General features: G+C 47.9%; 1 long non-coding RNA gene across 1 annotated transcript; it reads right to left on the minus strand.

Moving 5' to 3' along the window:
- Positions 1 to 655: 655 nt before the first annotated feature.
- On the minus strand, positions 656 to 21,716 carry LOC142827567 (uncharacterized). Its single transcript, XR_012902240.1, has 4 exons — positions 21,486 to 21,716; positions 7,123 to 7,206; positions 4,629 to 4,813; positions 656 to 1,620 (listed from the first exon to the last, which is right to left on the minus strand). It is a non-coding gene; the product is annotated as an uncharacterized LOC142827567 (long non-coding RNA).
- Between the last annotated feature and the right edge of the window lie 998 nt (positions 21,717 to 22,714).

Genomic DNA, 22,714 nt, shown 5'->3' on the forward strand with positions numbered 1-22,714 from the left:
TCAAGATGATAAATTACAGTTTAAAAAGTATTTTCCAAATCTTGTTTACCTTACTTGGGTGAATAATCCTATTGAAGGCAAATGGGTCTACTTGTTTAAGTAGGCTGAGCAGAAACGGTGCCTCTGCCTGTAAGGGGAGAGGAAAGTACATTGTACTTATTTTTCAGAGAGAAATATTGTGTATATTGCTATATCAAAGGCATGATAAAGCAGTACAAAATGTATATGTGCTAGGCATTACAGAGATGGTATCAGACAGAACCGTTTCATTTATTTTCAACCAATAATTCCATATGTTTAACAAGTACACACTGTACAGTACTAAGAGGAACCTTTGTGTTTTTGAAGCTATCAGATCAATTTCTTAAATGGTTTCCAGTCTCTTTTTTAATATTATTTTAGAAAACAGAAGGATAGAAGAACTAAGACTTTGGTAAATCTATAAATAAGAGTAACACCTATTAATTTCTCCATGAAAAAAGAATTATTTTTTATTTCTAGAGTACAGCTGCCAATTAATCACAAATTCAAAAAAATTAATCATGATTAAAATTAATTGTGATTAATATAATTGTTAAACAACAATAGAATTTCAATTGAAAATTTATTAAATATTTTGAATGGTTTTCTACATTATCAAATATATCAGTTTCAATTAGACTACAGAATACAAAGCATACAGTGCTCACTTTATTTTTATTACAAATATTCGCACTGTAAAAATCATAAACAGAAGTAGTATTTTTCAGTTTACCCCATACAAGTGTAAGCAGGGGCTGAACTGCTGCTTGCTATCAGCCAGCTAAAACGAGGGGTGGGTGTGCCCACTACAATTGTTTAGCTCTGCAAGGTAATTAACTGTTAACTGTTGATATGTAAATACTGCTCAGGAGAAAATCCGAGGTGTGGCTATGTAAATCCCATTCAGCCAGGGCTGATGGAGGGTCAGTGTTGGAATGGAATGTGGGAACTGTAAAACATGCCATCAGTGCTTGCAGGAGAGACACCACCATCATGGTAAGAGGTCTAGGAGGAACAAGCCTCCCCCCTTCCATACTTGAGTGAACTGATCTGGGGGGAAGGGTTAAAGGACTTGAGTCAGCCTGTTTCACACCTGCCAGGTGTGAGCTGTCAGACTGACCCAACCTGCCCCTTTCCCCCTTTGTTTTAAGGACAGACCTAAAGCAGACTCCCTGAGGAGTCTTTTCTTTTGCTAGTCCAGTGGAAGCTGGATTCCTTGGCCAGTCCAGCTGTGGCTAAAGAGCTGAAATCACTGAGAGCTAAAATCACTGGTTTGGCTGAGAGCCAGACCTATTGCAGCCAGTGAAGTGGCGGCGACCAGTGGCGTGGCGTGGAGCGGCGGCAGGCAAGGAGCGGCGACCAGCGGCGTGGCGTGGATTGGCAGCAGGCGAGGAGCAGCGACCGGCGGTGTGGCGTGGATTGGCAGCAGGCGAGGAGCAGCGACCGGCGGTGTGGCGTGGAGTGGCAGCAGGCGAGGAGCGGTGACCGGAGGTGTGGTATGGAGCGGCTGCAGGCGAGAAGTGGCAAACTAGCGGTGGCAGCAGGCGAGGAGCGGCGGCAGGCGCTCAGCGGAGTGTCCAGTGGTGTGGGACGAGACAGCTGGAGGAGCACGATGGAGTTTCGTATAAGGTGCCCCCTATCTATCCCCCCACCACCATTTCTACCCAGGTTGGGAGGTGAAACCCTGCAAGTGAACTTTGGGACTCTGGGTGGCACGGACCAGGGACAGAGACTTTTGGGGTGTCGGACTCTTTGGACTTCGGGTGATTCTTAGCTGGGGGGAGGGGGGGATTGGCTCATGTTTGGGTTATGAACTCTGTTTGTGGTTTTTTTCCCAAGTTAATGCTGTATGTCTTCTCTACAGCGCTAATTCGAACTAACTTAGTTCGAATTAGTTAATTCGAACTAAGCTAATTCGAACTAACGCGTCTAGAACTAAAAACTAGTTGGAATTAGCGTTTTGCTAATTCGAACTAGCATGTTCACATTAAGTGGACCCTGAACAGGGCTTAAGGATGGCCGGAAGCAGTGCTGGCAGGGCATCAGAGGAGGACTTAGAGCGTGGAGATGTTGTCTCAGGCTAGCCGAGGGCTGTGCTTAAAGGGTCCCGACCCCCACCCCGGACAGACAGTTCTCAGGGGCACCCCGCTTGAAAACCAATCCTGGCTTGGAGTGCCCGGAATGCCCACACTGGGCACATCACACCACTCGGCCATCAGCCCGGCTGCACTTGCCGCAGGCTGCCATCTGGGGAGAGGGGGCAATCGGGGGACTGCAGGAGAGCTTCCACCCCCAGAAGCCCACAGAGCCAGCCCAGTCCTCCCCATCGGGGGCTCGTGCCCCATTCCTCCCTCACCTCCTTCCACTTACCCTTCCCTAGCCCCCCTTCCTGATGTACAAAATAAAGGACAATTGTGTTCAAAAATAGAATCTCTCTTTATTGAACAAAACTGGGGGAGACTGGGAAAAGGAGGTGGGAGAGGGGAAGAGAGAGGCTGGGAGAGGGGAGGGCAACTACAATGATCAGGAGTTGGGAACAGGTCCCATATGAAGAGAGGCTAAAGAGACTGGGACTTTTCAGCTTAGAAAAGAGGATACGGAGGGGGGACAGGATAGAGGTCTCTAAAAGCAGGAGTTGGGTGGAGAGGGTGCATACAGAAAAGTTCTTCATTAGTTCCCATAAAAAAGGACTAGAGGACACCAAAGGAAAGGAATGGGTAGCAGGCTTCAAACTAGTAAAAGAAAGTTCTTCTTCACAAAGCAAAGAGTCAACCTGTGGAACTCCTTGCTGCAGGAGACTGTGAAGGCTAGAACTAGAACAGAGTTGAAAGGGAAGTGAGATCAAGTCATGGAGGTTGGGTCCATGGAGTGGTATTAGCCAGGGGGTAGGAGTGGTGTCCCTGGCCAAAGTTTGTGGAAGGCTGAGAGGGATGGCACGAGACAAATGGCTTGGTCACTGTCTTCGGTCCATCTCCTCCAGGGTCCCTAGGGTTGGCCGCTGTCGGCAGACAGGCTACTGGGCTAGATGGACCTTTGGTCTGACCCAGGACGGCCATTGTAAGCTCAGGGCTCAGGGTCGGGGGTCTCAGTGGACCACCTTGATTTTCATGCACTCCTGCTCCTGGGTGGCCAGGCTGGCAGCTCTCCTGCCCTAGATGGCCACCTTGCTGTGCCTAGTGCGGAGATCGTGGACGAGGTCCACGATGTCCGCAATAGCCCAGGCGGGTGCCCACCTCTTGTGGTCCCGGGCAAGCTCCCAGGAGCCGACAGACTGGTCCCGGGAAGAGGGGGAGGGCTGGGGGGCATCGGGTGGCTGGCTCTGTGCCGTGCCAGGTGCAGGGTCTGCTGGCTGGGTGTTGGCAGGCTTGCACCTGGCACGGGCACCGTAGCCAGCCCATGCCCCTTTAAGAGGTCCGGGGCCGGGAGGGGGGCATAGAGTTTCCCTGATGTTGGCCAGAGTGGCCACCAGGGAAACCTGGGAAGCCTTAGCCTCCCACTAGTTCGAATTAAGGGTCTACACAGCCCTTAATTCGAACTAGCTAGTTCGAACTAGGCTTAATCCTCGTAAAATGAGGTTTACCTAGTTCGAACTAAGCGCTCCGCTAGTTCGAATTAAATTCGAACTAGCGGAGCGCTAGTGTAGCGCCTATGAAAGTTAGTTTGAACTAACGTATGTTAGTTCGAACTAACTTTGTAGTTTAGACATACCCTCTGTTTCTTTAAATGTTTCTTTCCTACACTCAGACTGAGTGCTTGCGAGTGGGGAAGCATTGCCTCTCAGAGGCATTCAGGGGTGTGTGAATTTCCCAGATTACTGTGTGGGGGCTCGAGCCAATTCTATGTGAGATGGACCCCAAGATATTGAACCCAGCCCTGGTTACTGCCAGGCCTACCCAGCAGAAGGGTTACAAAAGTACTGTAGTGGAATCCCTTTATTTTTGAAGATGCAATTTATAAATATAGATTTTTTATATGTAATTGCACTAAAAAACAAAACAATGTAAAACTTTAGTGCCTACAAGTCCATTCTGTCTTATTTCTTGTTCAGCCAATCACTAAGGCAAACAAATGTGTATACATTTATGGGAAATAGTGCTGTTTGCTTCTTATTTTCATTGCCACCTGCAAGTGAGAACAGGTGTTCACATGGTACTGTTGTAGCAGGTGTTGCAAGATATGTACATGCCAGATCCATTAAATATTTGTATACTCCTTCATGCTTTGGCTACCATTCAGAGGACATACTTCTATGATGGTGATACTTATTAAAAAGCGTTAATTAAATTTGTCACTGCATTACCAGAAGAAAACTTAAAAGGAAATGTTAAAGGACCTCAGCTTCCAAAGCAAGTTCTATTTCCTTAAATTAAGGTCTATCACCTGTAGTCTCAGTAAAACAAGATACTTAAAGATATTTAAAGGATGAACTAAGAAATTATTTAATAACAAGAAATATATACAGATGTAATAAACAATTAAAAAAGCTCGATGATTTACAAAACGAATGGGCATTAAGCCCAGACTGCAACTAGAATAAATGGGCTACCAAGAAGATAGTCTTAACATTACCGTTGAATGACCATAAACTGGATGGGATCAGCTCATACCTATCTCTGTTGCAGGCAAAGGGAACCAAAACTGGAGAACCTCCAGGATCATACCACGAAGGGATCAGGACTACAGATGTTTGTAGCAGATAGATTGCAGATAGGTGGTTGATGATCTCTTAAGGAACCACTCAACACAAATGCAGGAACGGGGCTGCCTCCCGTGTTAACAGAAAGTTGTCATGCTATGTCAGAGAACACAAGAATTATGGGTCACCAATTTAAATTAATAGGCAGCAATCAAAGGGAAGTATTTCTGTACATAATGAACAATCAATGGAACTCTTTGCCAGAAGATGCTGTGAGGTCCAAGATAACAGCATTTAAAAAAGAACTAGATAAATTCATTGAGGATAGGTCCTTCAGTGGCTTTTATCCAGAACTAGCTAATTAGCCCATCAGAAGACGGGATTTTCAGATCTCTCCTCCATGTCGGTCTTCTCTCCTTGTTCACGGCAAGGGGGCGGAGCCTGGAGCTGCTGTCACGCCGCACGTCACTGCTCCCCCCACCTCCCGCCGTGGCACTTGGCTGACTTCTGCGCTGCTTGGCCGGGCTGCCGTGGGGGAACAAGCAGAGCAAGTGGCTGTTTGGGCTCCTCCACGGCGGCCCGGCTGAGCGGCGCAGAAGTCAGTCGAGCACCACGGCGGGAAGTGAAGGGGGGGCGGGGCGGTGGTGTACATGGCCAGGCCCCACCCCCTGGCCATGTATGTCACCACCCCGCCTCCCTTCCCGTCCTGCTGTGGTGCTTGGCTGACTTCTGCACCGCTGAGCCAGGCTACCATGGAGGAGCAAGCGGCGCAAGCAACCATTTGGGCCCCACACTCCCCATACAGCACGGGCCGCCCAGAGGGAACAGCCAGCATTTCAGCAACAGCACCGCCCAGAGGGAACAGCCAGCATTTCAGGTAACAGCACTGCCCAGAGGGAACAGCCAGCATTTCAGCAACAGCACCGCCCAGAGGGAACAGCCAGCATTTCAGCAACAGCGCCGCCCAGAGGGAACAGCCAGCATTTCAGGTAACAGCACTGCCCAGAGGGAACAGCCAGCATTTCAGCAACAGCGCCGCCCAGAGGGAACAGCCAGCATTTCAGGTAACAGCACTGCCCAGAGGGAACAGCCAGCATTTCAGCAACAGCACCGCCCAGAGGGAACAGCCAGCATTTCAGCAACAGCACCGCCCAGAGGGAACAGCCAGCATTTCAGGTAACAGCACTGCCCAGAGGGAACAGCCAGCATTTCAGCAACAGCACCGCCCAGAGGGAACAGCCAGCATTTCAGGTAACAGCACTGCCCAGAGGGAACAGCCAGCATTTCGGCGTTACAGACTCATAGACATTGGACTACTATATATGTGATGGGCAGAGGTGGTGTCCCTAGCCTCTGTTTGCCAGAAACTAGGAATGAGCAACAAGAAATGAATCACTTAATGATTACCATTATGTTAATTCCCTCTGGGGTACCTGTTGTTGACCTCTGAGGTTGATGAACCCTTGGTCTGACCCAGTATGGTCTTTCTTATGTACCTCTGGAAGAATAGCTTGGAAAACAGTGCAACACTATAAAATGTGAAGAGATTATGTCAACTGAACCAAACATTGCGTGATTAGTTTATTTTTTAATGCTGCTGCAAAACTATTGAAGATTTTGTTAAAATATGTAAATAATTTTACTTTAGCAAACATCTTCCCTCCCCTTTCAAGAGTAGGTGGAAAAAAGAGATCATGATACTGATGTTCTGACTGGCCTCAGAAAACCCCCAACATGCAATACTCTTGTAGGTGAAGTAGTCTTTCGAATGAATGAATGAATTTATGGAAACCAGTAAGGATTCCACAGATTAGCAGCTGCATAGTCCAAATTTTTCATAACTAGTTCCATAAATTAGAATTTAATTACCAGTTTTGTAGATAGTTATGGCTAAATTACAATAGAAACAATTTTCCTTCATTTTGCATATTACAGCCTTTTAAATTTCTTTGCCAATAAATATTTAATTATAGTGCAATAGTATCTTTATTAAAACTAACTTAAAATTTTGGACAGTTAATTTGAACCATTACCAGCCTTTTTTATTAGCTTTTAACAATTTCTAATCAACTACAAATTGTCTTACATTTTTCTAAAATGACCTTCGCCATGTTTAATTTATTAATGAAATCATTATCATTTCATTACATTTTGTGTTTTTAGATGCAGAACGATTTTCAGCTGATTGGCATACAGAAGATGTATCTTTTTCAGTTTATCATCATAACTGATTGACAGGCCTGAAGGCATGCAAAGTGCTATTCCCTTTGATGTTAGTCTCTCTGAAACTTTAGAAATGGAGAAAGGACTGTGACTGTGGAACCTCTTTTTAAAAAAAAGTCTAAAAAAACTCTATCATGCATGAATTTTTAAAAACATATGACAAATAGACATTGGATGAAATATTACAGTAAACTTCAAATAGAGGGCTGGAGGCATAAAAACAGCTCATTTATTTTACTTACGTCTGGATCAGTGAGTACCTGCTCTCCTCGGGCATTATTATGCAGCCCATACACAGGTAAGACTCTTTGACTGCAGTGTGTGACCTGTAGAATCAAGACACTGGATATCAGCAGTACGATACTGACCTCAGGACAGTGTTTTCAAGGGTATTATCAGCATAATTCAAGAGCGGTTGACTATGGCACTCATATAATTGGGAATAACATACATGCTCGATTAAGGTAAGCTACTCCCAGTTATATTATATAACTCCGTAGTCAGTGCTTTTGAATTATGATGATATTACCCTATTCTTGAATCAGTATCAAAGCAACTGTCCATCCTTATGCTTTGACAAGAGAAAACCTTCTGGCAGGGACATAAACATAGTGTGACCTTCACGCATAGTGCATACCTATCCGTCACCAGAACCAAACTGAATTCAGGCTCCAGGAATGAGGATTCAGAGGCTCCTGAGCATTGTTGGAAAACTATAAAACAATTTAAAACGTGAAAAACCCTCAAACAGTGGGGGTCCAAGCCATAACCCAAGCAAGCCCTCCTGATAACATGGTTCAAGCAGTCTTAATGGGTCAAATGATGCCACTTAAACGGGGTTGTGGTCCTCAGCTCCTGGCTCAGAAATCTGGGCAATGTGGTTTTATTAAGCCCATGCTGACAGGGAGGAAGTGCTCTGAGGCCTGGTATATCCGCCCCTCTACCCATGATCCTTTTGGTTGTATAGACCAGACACTCAGCTTTCTTAAACAGGGGAGGCAAATTGTTCCCCCTAATAGAAAATCTCATAAGAAATTCTTGAGGGGAACCTGACAGATTTTTCTGACTCCTCTCTGGGTTTTCTTAAGAGGAGCACAGTCTGGCCCATAGGGGATTTAGACTCAGTCAAGTCAAATTGGACATTTATGTTTCACCTCAAATACGGTAAATTATAATCCATCTCCTTTTGGGTACGTTTATTTGTGTATTTGGACTTGTAAATATGACTCATCTCAAGCACTGGGTATATGTGTCCATGACAAACAACAAAACTCACAATAAACCAATGACTACCCAAGGACTCCCCTTCCCCAATAACATTTCATGAATAATAACTTTCAGGCCCCAGTGATGGGCCTTGCTGAATGCTTGGGAATTCAACATATTTGAGCTTCCTTACCCAAGCTGCTTATGAGTGTGGAAAGATCTGTTGAGCCTTCATGACTGTTTTTGTGATTATGAATGTACGAAATCACTCAGGGCATGATCTAGACTGATGAAAGGCTGTGCCTCCTCAGTGCTGCAACCTGCCCTTTACACTGCTTTACTGTCAGAGTTAGAGTGGCCATATTTCCTAAAGTAAAATCGGGATGGTATGGGGCTTGCCTGAGCTGCCCCTTGGCACTCAGGGTTTGCCAGAGCTGATACTGCTTGTTGTTGATAACCCCATCCTGAATCTCATGTCCCATCCTGTCTGGGGCTTGCCCCATCATACTCTGTGCCTTCTGAGGCTGGGGCTGCCCCCCAAAATCTGTGCCACCCATGCCTGTAGCTGACACTTCACAAGTGCCATACCACTCAGGGGTAGGATTGACAACCCTGAGCTCTGTGCTACTTGGGACTGTGGCTGACTTATCCCCAGCTCTTCAACTCTCATGGCTGGGAATAGAATAGAGTCCCCACGCTCTGTGCCTCCTGTGACTGAGGCTGGAGCTGATCCCCTATGCCTTGCTGCCTAGCACATCTCATTGCCATACTCCCAATGTTCAACCACACCTTGCTGGGGGGGGGGGGGGGTGACTTTTTTGGTGAATTGAACATGTTGTTCATTTGCTCTTGCCAACTGATCAGTTGCCAAGAGCAAACGGGATAAAAGATGGCAAAAGCAAATGGGATAAATGCTCATCTCTCTCTCTCTATATATATGTATATGTGTTGGGATAGCCAGGACAGAGCTTATAGAGGAAACTATCCTGGCAAAAACAGGACACATGGTTACACTAGTGAGAGTTGCCACTCGTGCTCTCCTCACACACACAAAGGCTCCGGCATGTAAGTTACTCCCAGTTATATTATGAGTGCTATAGTCAGCCACTCTTGAATTATGCTGCAGAACAACACCAATAAATTCCCAGGCCTAGACTTTCCCCTAGAAATGTGAGTCCTGTACGACCCAGCCTTCTCCTAGACAATAAAAATAATATAAATTCCATCATTTTATTAATAGGAAAACTGGAGGTTATAGCCATTTTTATTATTTCGTATTAATTTAATATCTACAATATGCACAAGTTCTGTTATCCCAAATGGACTTTCCCAAACACTTCAAACTCCCTGGTTTAGATAAAACAATAAAAAATAAAATTTATTAAGCACAAAAAGATCCAGCTGAGTTCAGGAGACTGAACATCAGTATGTGACCCCAAACTGTTTCATTGTTGAGATGTAAATTTTCACTCACATCCTCTTTCCTGCCAAAGAATGGCTATTTGATTTTGCTGACACCTGCCTAAAGTGTTGGCTAGCCTTTTGTGTCTGGGGAACTGGTTTGTGGCTCCTCCTTCTGACTTGGTATGTGTCTAGTAATAGCATACAGAGATCCTATAACTTTAAATGCAATGTTACCACACAAATTTTACTAAGATAATAATTATCAGCAAATTATGAATTTTCAAATGATTCCCCACAAGGAATACTTTGAAATTATCATAGTCCTATAAAAGGGGTGAATATAGTGATACAGACTGTCATGATGGGTATCACCATTGGCAGCTGTTTAATGTTACCAGGTATTTCCCAAAACTCTTCCAAAATCTTCTAACTGCCCATCTATATTTGAATCCCCATTCTATAGTAATATTTGTTCTTAACTTTATCACAAGTTAGGAACATATTCTGATAACAACATGCTTGCTTTCCAGTGTTGTTCCATAATTTAAAGTGAGTTTTCAGCTTCCAGTGAACTAATGCAAAGAACATGTCACCTAGTAATATATATTTATTCTTTTAAAATACATATTAGATAAAACAGCAGCAGTTCAATTTGGATGCCTGGAAATGAGCGATAAATACTACTTAAAACATTTTTTTCTTTTCAAGGAGAAAGGTGCTTCTTTAGAGGACATAAAAAGTCTTTAGCAATAATCCTCATGCAACAATCCAGGATGCCAATCAATACTGTATCCAGCATAGTTCACAATCAATACAGCGCAGTAAAAAAAAAAATGTGGAGTGTGTGTGTGTGTGTGTGTGTGTGTGTGTGTGTGTAAAGGCCAAAAGAATGATCACCTAGGGGTATAACCAAAGTTTATAATATTGGCTGCTGAATAGAGAAATGAAGCAGCTGGTGAAAGAAAGAAAGAAAGAAAGAAAGAAAGAAAGAAAGAAAGAAAGAAAGAAAGAAAGAAAGAAAGAAAGAAAGAAAGAAAGAAAGAAAGAAAGAAAGAAAGAAAGAAAGAAAGAAAGAAAACAACATTTATTCTCAGATAAAATATTTCTCCATTGCTAATATATATGGATCACTGCTGCAGTAAATGTTCCTCAGTCTCCTGGACATTGTGGAATACCACTTCTGGCGGAGGAAGACCAGTTCTGACTGGTGGGACTGCATCGTCCTGCAGCAATGGGATGACCAGGAGTGACTCCAGAACTTCTGCATGCAGAAGACCACCTTCCTTGAGCTCTGTGACTGGCTCGCCCCTGCCCTCAGGCAACAGGGCACCCGACTGTGTCCTGCTATGCCCCTGCAGAAGCATGCCGCCATTGCCCTCTGGAAGCTTACCACACTGGACAGCTACTGCTCTGTTGGGACCCAGTTCGGTGTGGGGAAATCCACAGTTACTGACCTTGGCACTAAAAGTCGAGTGTGCTAATAAAGTTTGCAGATGACACAAAGTTGGGAGGTATTGCCAATTCAGAAAAAGATCGGGGAAATCATACAGGAAGATCTGAATGATCTTGTAAATTGGAATAATAGTAATAGGATGAAATTTATTAGTGAGAAGTGTAAGGTTATGCTTTTAGGGATTAATAATAAGAATTTTAGTTATCAGCTGGGGACACATCAGTTGGAAGTAACGGAAGAGGAGAAGGACCTTGGAGTCCTGGTTGATCACAGGATGACTATGAGCCACCATTGTGACATGGCTGTGAAAAAGGCTAATATGGTTTTGGGACGCATTAGGCAAGGTATTTCCAGTAGGGATAAGGAGGTGTTAGTGCCGTTATACAAGGCATTGGTGAGACCTCATTTGGAATACTGTGTGCAGTTCTGGTCTCCCATGTTTAAGAAGGATGAATTCAAACTAGAACAGGTACAAAGAAGGGCCACTAGGATGATCCGAGGAATGGAAAACCTGTCTTATGAAAGGAGACTCAAGGAACTTGGCTTGTTTACCTTAACCAAAAGAAGACTGAGGGGAGATATGCCCTTCCCTTCTCCTGTCCTCCCTTCCTACCTCCCCCACTGTCCTCCAGAGCAAATAAAGAAGCCATTTTTTGAAACAACAAATCTGTTTTTTGGGGGGATATACAACAGGGAAGGGACTGGGGAAAGATCCTGGAATGGAGGAGGGAGGCTCAGGGATGGGGCTGGGACTGGCACCTGCCTTGGGTAGCTTGGGAGGCTTCGTCTTCCTGAGAAGTCTCACTGCCATGAGTTTGGGGACCCTGGAAGTCCTTGAAGGGAGCTATGAGTGGAAGCCAAGGGTAGGGCAGAGGCAGGGAGTTTGGGTTTGTGGTGGAGGAGGCAGGGAGGTGGCTGGTGGCCCGCTCCATACATGCCTCCATGTGCTCCATCACAGAGATGAAGGAGGAGCACACGGCCTCATGCTGGAGTGCCAGCCGGTCCCATATGGCCTTCCACTGTTCTTAGTCAGCTTGGTGCTCCTCCCTGTGAATGGCCTGTTCCTGGTGCTTCTCGGTTCAGAGGATGGCGATGTGCTTTGATTGAGGTCATCTGTTGCCTAGACAGTGGGCACTTTCCTGTGGGTACAGGGACATTCCAGAGGAGTATCACTACGCCCAGGGACAAGCAGGCGTGGGAAGGTGCCAGCCAGGCCAGGAGCCTGCGGATATGAGGGGGGACAGGATGTCTTGGCTGCCTTCTGTGTCCCACACAGGCCGGGCCTGGCACTGGCAGCGTTCTTCAGACAGAGAACTTCTATCCCAGCCCCCTGGAGGAGAAGGAGGGAGTGTTGGGAGAGGTGTGCAAGTGGCAGAAGCTGCTTTCTGGAGAGAGCACTACTGGGTTCTCCTCCTTTTCATCCCCCTAGTAGGTTCCCATGCAGGGGATCAATTTCCTCTGTATTGCTGCCCTTGACCAAGAGTGGGTGCTGGTGTAGTCATGCGCTTGTGCCATGTGTGGCACTGCTGTGTGGATCCATGATCTCTGCCTCCTTAGTGGTGGCTTGTTGTGGAAAGGTGTCCTATCACAGAGGCTGGAATAAAGCATTCCTCTCCAGGAACCTTGTAAGAAGGGGTTCCTGTGTGAGAGTGTCACAGAGCTCAGTGCCCCGGACTGGTGCTCCACATGTACATATGTGCACAGGCTTTTGTGCAACCCCCCGGTTGCATAGGCCAAGCAAGCAGTGTGTAGCCAGACTGCTGCTTGCCTTACTAATCTGCTAGGGCTCGTCTACACTGGCCCCTTTTCCGGAAGGGGCATGTAAATGTCATGAGTCGTAGTAGGGAAATGCACGGGGGATTTAAATATCCCCCGCGGCATTTAAATAAAAATGTCCGCCGCTTTTTTCCGGCTTTTAAAAAAGCCGGAAAAGAGCGTCTACACTGGCCCCGATCCTCTGGAAAAAGTGCCCTTTTCCGGAGGCTCTTATTCCTACTTATCTACAAGCCGGAAAAAAGCGGCGGACATCTTTATTTAAATCCCGCGGGGGATATTTAAATCCCCCGCGGATTTCCCTATTCTGAAGTTTAAAATTAGCATGCCCCTTTTGGAAAAGGGGCCAGTGTAGACGTAGCCCAGTTGTTTAGCTCTGCAAGGTAATTAACTGTTAACTGTTGACATGTAAATACTGCTCAGGAGAGAATCCGAGGTGTGGCTATGTAAATTCCATTCAGCCAGGGCTGATGGAAGGTCAGTGTTGGAATGGAATGTGGAAAATTGTAAATAATTTGGGACTGTTGTGGGGGTAACTAATCATGCTACCCCTAAATGTGGGAACTGTAAAACATGCCACCAGTGCTTGCAGGAGAGACACCATCATCATGGCAAGAGGTCTCGGAAGAACAAGTCTCCCCCCTTCCAGAGTTGAGTGAACAGAGCTGGGGGAAAGGGTTAAAGGGTTTGAGTTAGCCTGCTTCACACCTGCCAGGTGTGAGCTATAAGACTTGCCCAGCCTGCACCTTTCCCCCTTTGTTTTAAGGACAGACCTAAGGCAGACTCCCTGAGGAGTCTTTTCTTTTGCTAGTCCAGTGAAAGCTGGATTCATTTGCTAGTCCAGCTGGTGGCTAAAGAGCTGAAATCACTGAGAGCTGAAATCACTGGTTTGGATGAGTGCCAGACCTGTTGCACTAGTGAAGTAGCGGTGACCAGCGACGTGGCGTGGCGCGGTGGCAGGTGAGAAGCGGTGACCAGCGGCGTGGCATGGAGCGGCGGCAGGTGAGGAGTGGCCATCAGCGGCGTGGTGTGGTGCGGCAGCAGGTGCCCAGTGGAGCATCCAGAGGTGTGGAACGAGACAGCTGGTGGAGTGTGGTGGAGTTTAGTATAAGGTGCCCCCTATCTATCTCCCGACCCCCATTTCTACCCAGGTTGGGAGGTGAAACCCTGCGAGTGAACTTTGGGATGCTGGGTGGCACGGACCAGGGACAGAGACCTTTGGGGTGTCGGACTTTTTGGACTTCGGGCGATTCTTGGCTGGGGTGGGGTCTTGGCTTTTGTTTGGGGTTATAAACTCTGTTTGTGGTGTTTTCCCCCAAGTTAATGCCGCATGACTTCTCTTTCTGTTTCATTAAATGTTTCTTTCCTACACTCAGACTCAGTGCTTGTGAGTGGGGAAGCATTGCCTCTCAGAGGCGCCCAGGGGTGCATGAATTTCCCAGATTACTGGGTGGGGGCTCGAGCCGGTTCTATGTGTGATGGCCCCAAGATATTGAACCCAGCCCTGGTTACTGCCAGGCTTACCCGGCAGAAGGGTTACATGTAGAAGGGGGATCCAGTAAATATAGAAAACTGAGATTTCCAGAAAGCCTTTGACAAGGTTCCTCACCAAAGGCTCTAAAGAAAAGTACGTTGTCATAGGATAAGAGAGAAGGTCTTCTCATGGACTGATAACTGGTTAAAAGACAGGAAACAAAGGGTAGGCATAAATGGTAAGTTTTCAGAGTGGATAGAAGTAACTAGTGGGACCAATCCTATTCAATTTATTTATAAATGATCTAGAGAAAGGGGTAAAAAGTGAGGTAGCAAACTGCTCAAGATAGTTAAGACCAAAGCCGACTGTGGAGAGCTTCAAAAAGATCTCACCAAACTAAGTGACTGGCCAACAAAATGGCAAATGAAATTTCATGTTGATAAATGTAAAGTAATGCACATCGGAAGAAATAATTCCAACTATACATACAATATGATGCAGACTTATTGAGCAATAAGTGCTCAAGAGAGAGAGATCTTGGAGCCATTGTGGATAGTTCTCTGAAAACATCCACTCAGTGTGCAGCGGCAGTCAAAAAAGCAAATAGAATGTTAGGAATCATTACAAAAGGGATAGAAAATAAGACAGAATATATCTTATTGCCTCTATATAAAATCATGGTATGCCCACATCTTGAATACTGCATACAGATGTATCTCATCTCAAAAAAGGTTTATTGGCATTGGAAAAGGTTCAGAAAAGGGCAAGAAAAATAATTAGGGGTTTGGAATGGGTCCCATATGAAGAGAGAGTAATAGACTTGGACTTTTCAGCATAGAAAAGAGGAGACTAAGGGGGGAATATGATAGAGGTAGATAAAATCATGACTGGTGTGGAAAAAGTGAATAAGAAAAAGTTATTTACTTATTCTCACAATATAAGAACTAGGGGTCACCAAATGAAATTAATAGGCAGCAGGTTTAAAACAAACAAAAGGAAGTTTTTCTTCACTCAGAGCCCAGTCAACCTATGGAACTCCTTGCCAGAGGATGTGGTGAAGGCTAGGACTTTAACAAGGTTCAAAAAAGAGCAAGATATATTCATGAAGGTTAGGTTCATCAATGGCTATTGCCAGAATGGGTGGAAATGGTATCCCTACCCTCTGTTTCTCTGGAGATGGGTGACAAGGGAGGGATCATGTGAGGATTACTTCTTACATTCCCTACCTCTGGGCCACTGTTGGCAGAGAGGATACTGGACTGGATGGACCACTGGTGACCCAGTATGATCATTCTTATGTTCTTATGTGTATATAGGGAAAGCTATAGAACTCACCTGAAGTGCCTTCACTGGGATTGTCTGAGGCCTGGGAGACATCCTGGGAGGGAAGGGGGGGGCAGGAGGACAGGTGGGGCAGCATGGTGAGGAGCACCTCCTGGTTGGCGGGTATGGTGGCTCCTTTTTCTGGTCCTCCACAACCCCACTCTCATAGAGGCTGATGCTGGGCATATCCTGGCTGGACTTGACGATGACCCCGGGGTGGGGGATAACTGTCGACATGCCCAGGATGGCATTGTAATAGCAGCAGGTGTGAGGAGCTGCCTCAGAGTGTCCACTTTGCTCTCTGGCCTTGTTGTAGGCCTGCTGTCAGGGGCGGCCCGTGACTATAGGCCGACTCGGCCGTTGCCTAGGGTGCCGCCTTCAATGGGGTGCCCGCTGATGACGTCACGCCATTGACGGCTGTGCAGGCGGGGGCGCCGATCACGCATTCCGCCTGGGGCGTCAGCTGCCGCAGCCCATCTCAGGCTGCCCCTGCCTGCTGTAGTTCTTTTATCTTCATGTGGACCTGGTCAAGGGTTCACATGTACCCCTTCTCAGTCAGGCTGGAGGCCATCTGTCCAGAGACTTTGGCATTTCTCTCCTGGTGCTGAGATCCTGGAGTTTGGTCTCCTCGCTCCTGGCCTCAATGAGAATCAGGATCTCCACACCAGTATGGGCCGGTGCTCTCTTTTGTCACAGCCGACCGTGTTACGGGAGTGCTGGCAGACAGGGGGGGCTCAGAGGAAGCGCTGGGATCTGACATGGCTCCTGGGATGGGTGCTGTGTGGCACGGGGCTGTGAAAGGTCCACACAGTCTTTTCCTTCAGCCTGCTGCTTTAAGCTCTGCAGGAGAAGAGGAGCACTGGGGATGTCAAGTCAGGGCTGGCCTTACCATGAGATGAACTGAGGCAGCTGCCTCAGGTGCCAGACTGTGGGGGGGGGGGGGCACCACTAGGACCCAGAGTGTAGAAAATTGTGTCTGCTGCTTATGCATATGTAGGTAGCAGAGCAGTACCATGAGAGGAGTAGAACAGGAAGAAAGCAGAATTGAGACCTTTCAAAGTTTTGGCCCAAGCGAGGAGTCATGGGGGCGTCATTTGAGCTCCCCACCTCAGGTGTCAAAATGTTGTGGGCCAGCCCTGTGTTAAGTGTGGCCAAAGCAGTCACATCTGTAGCTGTGAGAGGCCTCTGGAGGCCAATCATTTCGAGCATCCACACTCATGTTATTTTGAAATAACAATTTCAAAATAAGCGATATTCCTCATGGAAAATAGGAGTTGTTATTTTGAAATAATGAGTGTGAACTCTCCACTTCTTATTTTGAAATAAGGGGAGTTATTTTGAAATAACTCCCTAGTGAAGATCAGGGCTAAGATCCATAGACCTCCTAACTACAGTATTTCATGAGTGGAAAAAAATCCTGTAAAGTAAAAGTAAGGAAGAAGTTTAATTTGACTTCTAAGGTTTTGGGACTACATGGAAACTTCACGATGTCTGAATGCCCAGGCTTCAGGAATTTCAGTGCATCAGTGGACAGAATCAGAATCTCTTTTGCAGAATCTTAGGGTCCCTGACACTTGAGTTAAGTCTGTTAATTGCACTTGCATGCAAAAATCCACCTTCTCTCTCTCTCTCTCTCTCTCTCTCTCTCTCTCTCTCTCTCTCTCTCTCTCTCACACACACACACACACACACACACACACACACACACACACACACACACTGAACTGCTATCCACTTCAGATACAATTTTCAGGCAATAGATTCTTCAATCTTCTCTGAATGCATTTCAAGATAACAATTTGTATAGTGAGATATAAAATGATTCCTGTGGGGGAGGAAGTAATTATTGAGTTCAAAGCTAAATTAATAGACTTTACAGCATTTTTTTAATCTTGGGCTAATTCTCTTATGAGAGGGCTCTCAATGGCAGTCACTGCCAGCTGCTTCCCATGAATTATGATGTCTTTCCACTGCAAAGTGAAGGAAAATAGCCTTTAACTATGACTTCTTCATACAGAAGGAGATCCATACTGCAACACCGAAATTACAGGTAAGGATATTAATTTTCCTATATACTGCATCCAAGGGAATAGACCATGGGTAGGGAACGTTTTGGAGTCAGGGGCTGCTGACCCAGAGAAAATCAGTTCAGGGCTGCACAAAAGTGAGAAGTAAAATTAAAAAAAACCTTACCACCTTAGTGACTGTGAAGCAGAAAGAAACTCCCCCACAATCCCTTTGCACAGCGTAGCCTCGGGGGATCCAGACTAGTAGATTTTGTGGGGGAAAGGGCTTCAGGCAGCGCTTACAGTGCTAGCCAAGGGAAGGGGGAGTGGCAGCATATGGAGTCACTTCCTCTCCCACAAGACAGAGCCCTCGGATTGGCCCTGGCTCTGGGTTGCCTTAATCTAGACTGTGAGGCAGTGCTGGTGCTCCCAGACCCAGGAAGGGAGTTGTGGGGGGGGGGGGGGGGGGGGCATGGGGCTGGAACATGAGCAGGGAGCTCCCAATGCTGGGTGGGGGAAGCCCAGAATCCAGCCCCCAGGTCTTAGGTTCCCCTCTGCCTCCCATCCCGGAATAGACTTTAACTATCTAGAAGGAAAGTTTTTCTGTTTGATTCTCTCCTGCAAATTTAGTAAATCAACCAGAGGTGTAGCGAGGGTGTTATGCGCCTGGGGGCAAAGGAAAAATTTGCGCCCCCTCCCCGCCTCGCCATCATGTGGCATGGCCCCAAACCTGGTGCACAGCTGAGGGGAACTTGTACTGCATCTTCCCCCACCCCCTACAGTTTGGGGCCGGGCTCCTGCATGCACTAACCTGCTGGTGGAGATGGAGGAGGGTCGGGCTTGGAGCAGAGAAGCAGGGAGGAGGCTCCAGCTGCCGGTGGAGCACGTGAGCTGAAGGGGAGAGCAGAATGGGATTAAATTGGAGCCTCCCTAGCATGGTGCCCAGGGGCAACTGACCTCTCCGGCCCCCTCGCTTCACTACGCCACTGCCCCACCTCCTGCAGATCTATCATCTCATGCATGTGCAAGATGTGTGAGAGCCGTCCCATGAATCTGCAGTTAGTGTCTGTGGCGCCGACTTCTGGGTGGTGTCTCAGTGCTGCCACATTCACCTCCCAAGAGGGGGCTTCCCAAAGCAGGCCCTTGCTGCTGACCCCCAAGGCATCCACAGGTCCAGTCTCCTTTCAATGGGCCCACTTCTCAGGGCTCATTGATCTTGGATCTGTCTTCCATCCCCTTTCCAACCTTTGCAACTGCCCAGAGGTGCTCATCTTCCACCTTATACATTCCCACCTCATTCACCCCACAGGTACAGTCTCTGCCTTGCTTGTCCTAGGGACTATTCTACTAAGGTTTAATACAAAGTTTCCATGTGAAAGGACTCAATACAAAGCTAAAAACTTCAATGAGAGAATGATTAATACAGAGACCTGTCTACATCTGCTGCAGGGAGACACCTCTGCCTGCCTCCACCCCTCTCCCCCCAGAGTCTACAGCCCTATTGCAAAGTGGGGGAGGGGAAGAAAAGAGGCTGAGGCCCATCCAATGGGACTGAAGCAGTCATGAGCAAGACATGTCCAGGAGCCATTCTCCTGTCCATTGCTGGTGCTGTGTTGCTTCAGGCACACTGAAATGCAGTCACCTCTAGGGTGGGCTGGACAGCTGTTTGACACCTGCACAGGGTTTCAGGCAGGGAGCAGTGTGGACTGTCTTCCTGCAGAGCCCCCATCAGAACTACCATGCCCTCCTGGCTTAAGAAAAGAATAAACAGGAGGATTGGAAATTAACCCACCCAGTCTCATGTCCCCTAGGCAGGGACTGAGCCATCTACATTAGGCCCCAGCTGGAGTATCATATTCAGTTCTGGGCACCACATTTCAGGACACGTGGAGAAACTGGAGAAAATCCAGAGAAGATTAACACAAATGATGAAAGTTCTAGAGAGAATGAGGTATGAGGCAAGGATGAAGGAATTGGCCTTGTTTACCTTGGAAAAGAGAAGACTGAAAAGGGACACGAGAGCAGCTTTCAAGTATCTAAAAGATTATCATAAGGAGGAGGAAGAAAAATTGTTGTGCTTGGCCTCTGTGGTTAGGATGAGAAGCAATGGGCTTCAATTGCAACAAGGGATGTTTAAGTTGGACATAAGGATAAACTTCCTGCCTGTCAGGGTGGTTAAACACTGGAATAAATTGCCTAGGGAGCTTGTGAAATCTCCATCACTGGAGATATTGAAGACCAGGTTAGACAGACACCTGTCAGGGATGAGCTAGGGCAACTCAACTTTGGAAGCCCAGGGGCCACACTGATACTTACAGAACATGGTGAGGGCCTCAACTTAAGTGTAGTTGCATATGCAAGCAAATATATACAAATAGCTTCTCTCACACTGACAGGCATGAATACAAAGATTAAGGAAAGACTACACAACACACAGGCCCCATTTAAGTCAGCTCTGCTGATATTAATAAAATGCAATATTTACCCGATTTCTACCCATGTGACAGCACTTTCCATGAGCAATGACAGTCCAAGACTTTAACTACTAAAACACATATCAACAGAAGATCATTACACTGACTACTTTTTTGTTTTGGCTCCCACTCGCCAGCCACGTGTTGATCCCCACATAAACCCAAACTGCACCGCGGGCCGCAAACAAACTGGCCGTGGGCAGCATACCACGTTATTAATAAATATTTTTAAACCTTTACCTTTTCTCTCTGCTGCCATGTCTCCTCTCCTTGCTGCATCATCTCCCCTGGTGCCTGCTGCCCCCCATCTCCTCACCCTCCTCTGCTGTCCTGACTCCTGCCCTTCTCACTGCCCTAAACCCTCCTGCGACCTGTCTCCCTCCACCAGCCCTTCTCTCCCTCCTGTGCCCACTCCTCCAGTAGCCCCACTCTGATCAGGTGAGCTACCCCTCCTCATCCCCTCTTCTAACACCTCCCTCTACACACCTGCCCTGCCTCTCTCCTCTGGTGCTGGTCCCTCCCCTGCAGGTGTCTGTCCTTCTGCTTCACCCCAGAATCTCCTGGCACCAGGGCCAGACGGAGGCATGGGCGAGCCGGGCAGCTGCCCAGGGCGCCAGCCAATTGGGGGCACCTGATGGCAGTTGTAAGGGGCGTGCGGCATACCTTACAGCTGCCATCAGGCACCACACTCCCGGCTCTCACAGTGCCGGCCCACCCGCATCCCTGTGGCGCTGGCCAGCAACGCCCTTTCCCCCATGGCCGGGGGGCCCTACACGGCCTGGTGCGTGTTCCAGCAGTGACAGCCGGACCGGACTGGGCTGCGATTGCACCGTGCACCCTAGGGGCGGGTCTGGGCTGTGCGCCAGTGGCTGTATCTGGGCCGTGCATGCGCCGTGCACCCCAGGGGCGGGCCGGCTCCCCACGGGCGGGCCTACGCATGCACTGTGCGCCCGGGGGCAACGCTGCGTGCCCATGCCCGGGGCACCAGAATATCTTGGGCCGGCCCTGCCTGGCACCTGCACCTTCCCTTAGCCCTGCACCCTCCAGGTGCCTCTCCCTTCCCTCACTGCACCTGCCCCCTTTGCCCTCTTTTTCGCTGATGCCCACCCCCTCACCACCCTCTGCCTCCATTTCCCTCATGCCCCTGTGCCCTCACACATGCCTTGCACCATCCCCACCTTTCTCATGCCCACCCCTCCTTTCAAGCCTTCTCCCAGCACCTCTCCTTCCCCCCTCAAGACCCTAATGCCCTTCCCCTCTCCTCTCCCAGCATCACCCTGTCCCCCCTCCCACTGACACCTCCCCTCCTGCCCTTTTCCTCATTGTCTGAACTTGGCCCCCTGGGATTTGTATCTTCCCTCTCCCTTCCACCTCCGCACAAGTTCCTTCCCTCCCTTCCCCTCCGCTCCCCTCCACTCAAGCTGCTTCCTCTCCCACCCCTTCCCCCTAGTTTTCCGCCTGCCCTGCCCTGCCCTGCCCTTCCGTACCGTACCTTCTGCCTTCCACTTGTGGGTCTGGAGTCTGCGCTCGGGCCCCAAAAGTCCCCAGACTCCGAACCGGAAGCTAGGCCAGCACCGCGCGGTACTGAACACCTTTAAAGTCCTGGGCCGTGATATCACGTCACACCCGGGTGTCTCCCTGGTCACCTGGAAACGCTGCGCAGCTTGCGCAGGCAAGGGGGAGCTGACTGAATGCTGACATGGGTGGCGAGTTCTATGGCCGGCCCTCCCGGCCCCGGACCTTCCCTGCCGTGCGCAGTGTGCGCAGGCAAGGGGGAGCCAACAGAACACTGCGCACAGCAGGGACAGCCCGGGGCCGGGGGGGGGGGGGGGGGATGGCCATATAACTCGCCTCCTATGCCAGGTGAGCCTGCACAGCATGCGCTCTCTCTCATCCGGCCCGGAGCCCCCCTAGCGTGGTGCCCGGGGGCAATTGCCCCCTCCCCCCCCGTGCCCCATTCGCTACTCCTCTGAAATCAGCTTAGGAAGAAGAAGCACAATTGTATGCATACTCTCTTCTGCTAAGTTTAAATTCATCCCTTTGAAGAGGATTTGCAAAAACCAAGGCACCAGTGATTCTCCTTTAAACACTGATCCTTTCTGGAGGAATGCATTTGAAAAATGCAGGTAAAAAAGGTAGAGCCAAAATGCATCAAACACAATTCTGACATCATCTGGGTAATCAGTGCAAGAGGAGGAAGGCAAGGAAGCAAAAATAATGGGAAATGGATGCAATCAAAGCTCTTGATCAACAAGATAAGCGCAGTGCAGCAAAAGCAGGACCTAGGTATGTTTATTCTGGATGAACTAAAGTAGACAAAGAAATGGCAGCTTCACAGCCTTGAATGCTCTGGAATGCTATTCCAATTATAGCCTATCAAGTTACTTGCCTATCATGCTATTAATATGGTTGTGTTAATTTAGATTAATTAGGTAATAGTTAAGAGCTGTAGTGTAAGAAATCTGCTAAAGGCTGGTATGCAGCACAATATGTCCTGCCTGCCCAGAATGGAGTAACTTGTGTGTGTATGTGTGGCATCTACCTGGCCAGAGGGTTATACTCAGGAGAGTGGTAGGCAGGCATTGCAACGCTGCTCTCAGCATTCCCACAGGTCCTTTGTGTTAGCTTGACTGATGTCTGGGTTCAGGTGTAATACACTAGGGCTTATGTCTGCCCATTGCAGTATGTGAAGGCCTACTGAATACTAGCACGGCAGCACTC

Source organism: Pelodiscus sinensis, chromosome 3 (genome assembly GCF_049634645.1).
Source record: "Pelodiscus sinensis isolate JC-2024 chromosome 3, ASM4963464v1, whole genome shotgun sequence".
Classification (NCBI taxonomy): domain Eukaryota; kingdom Metazoa; phylum Chordata; order Testudines; family Trionychidae; genus Pelodiscus; species Pelodiscus sinensis.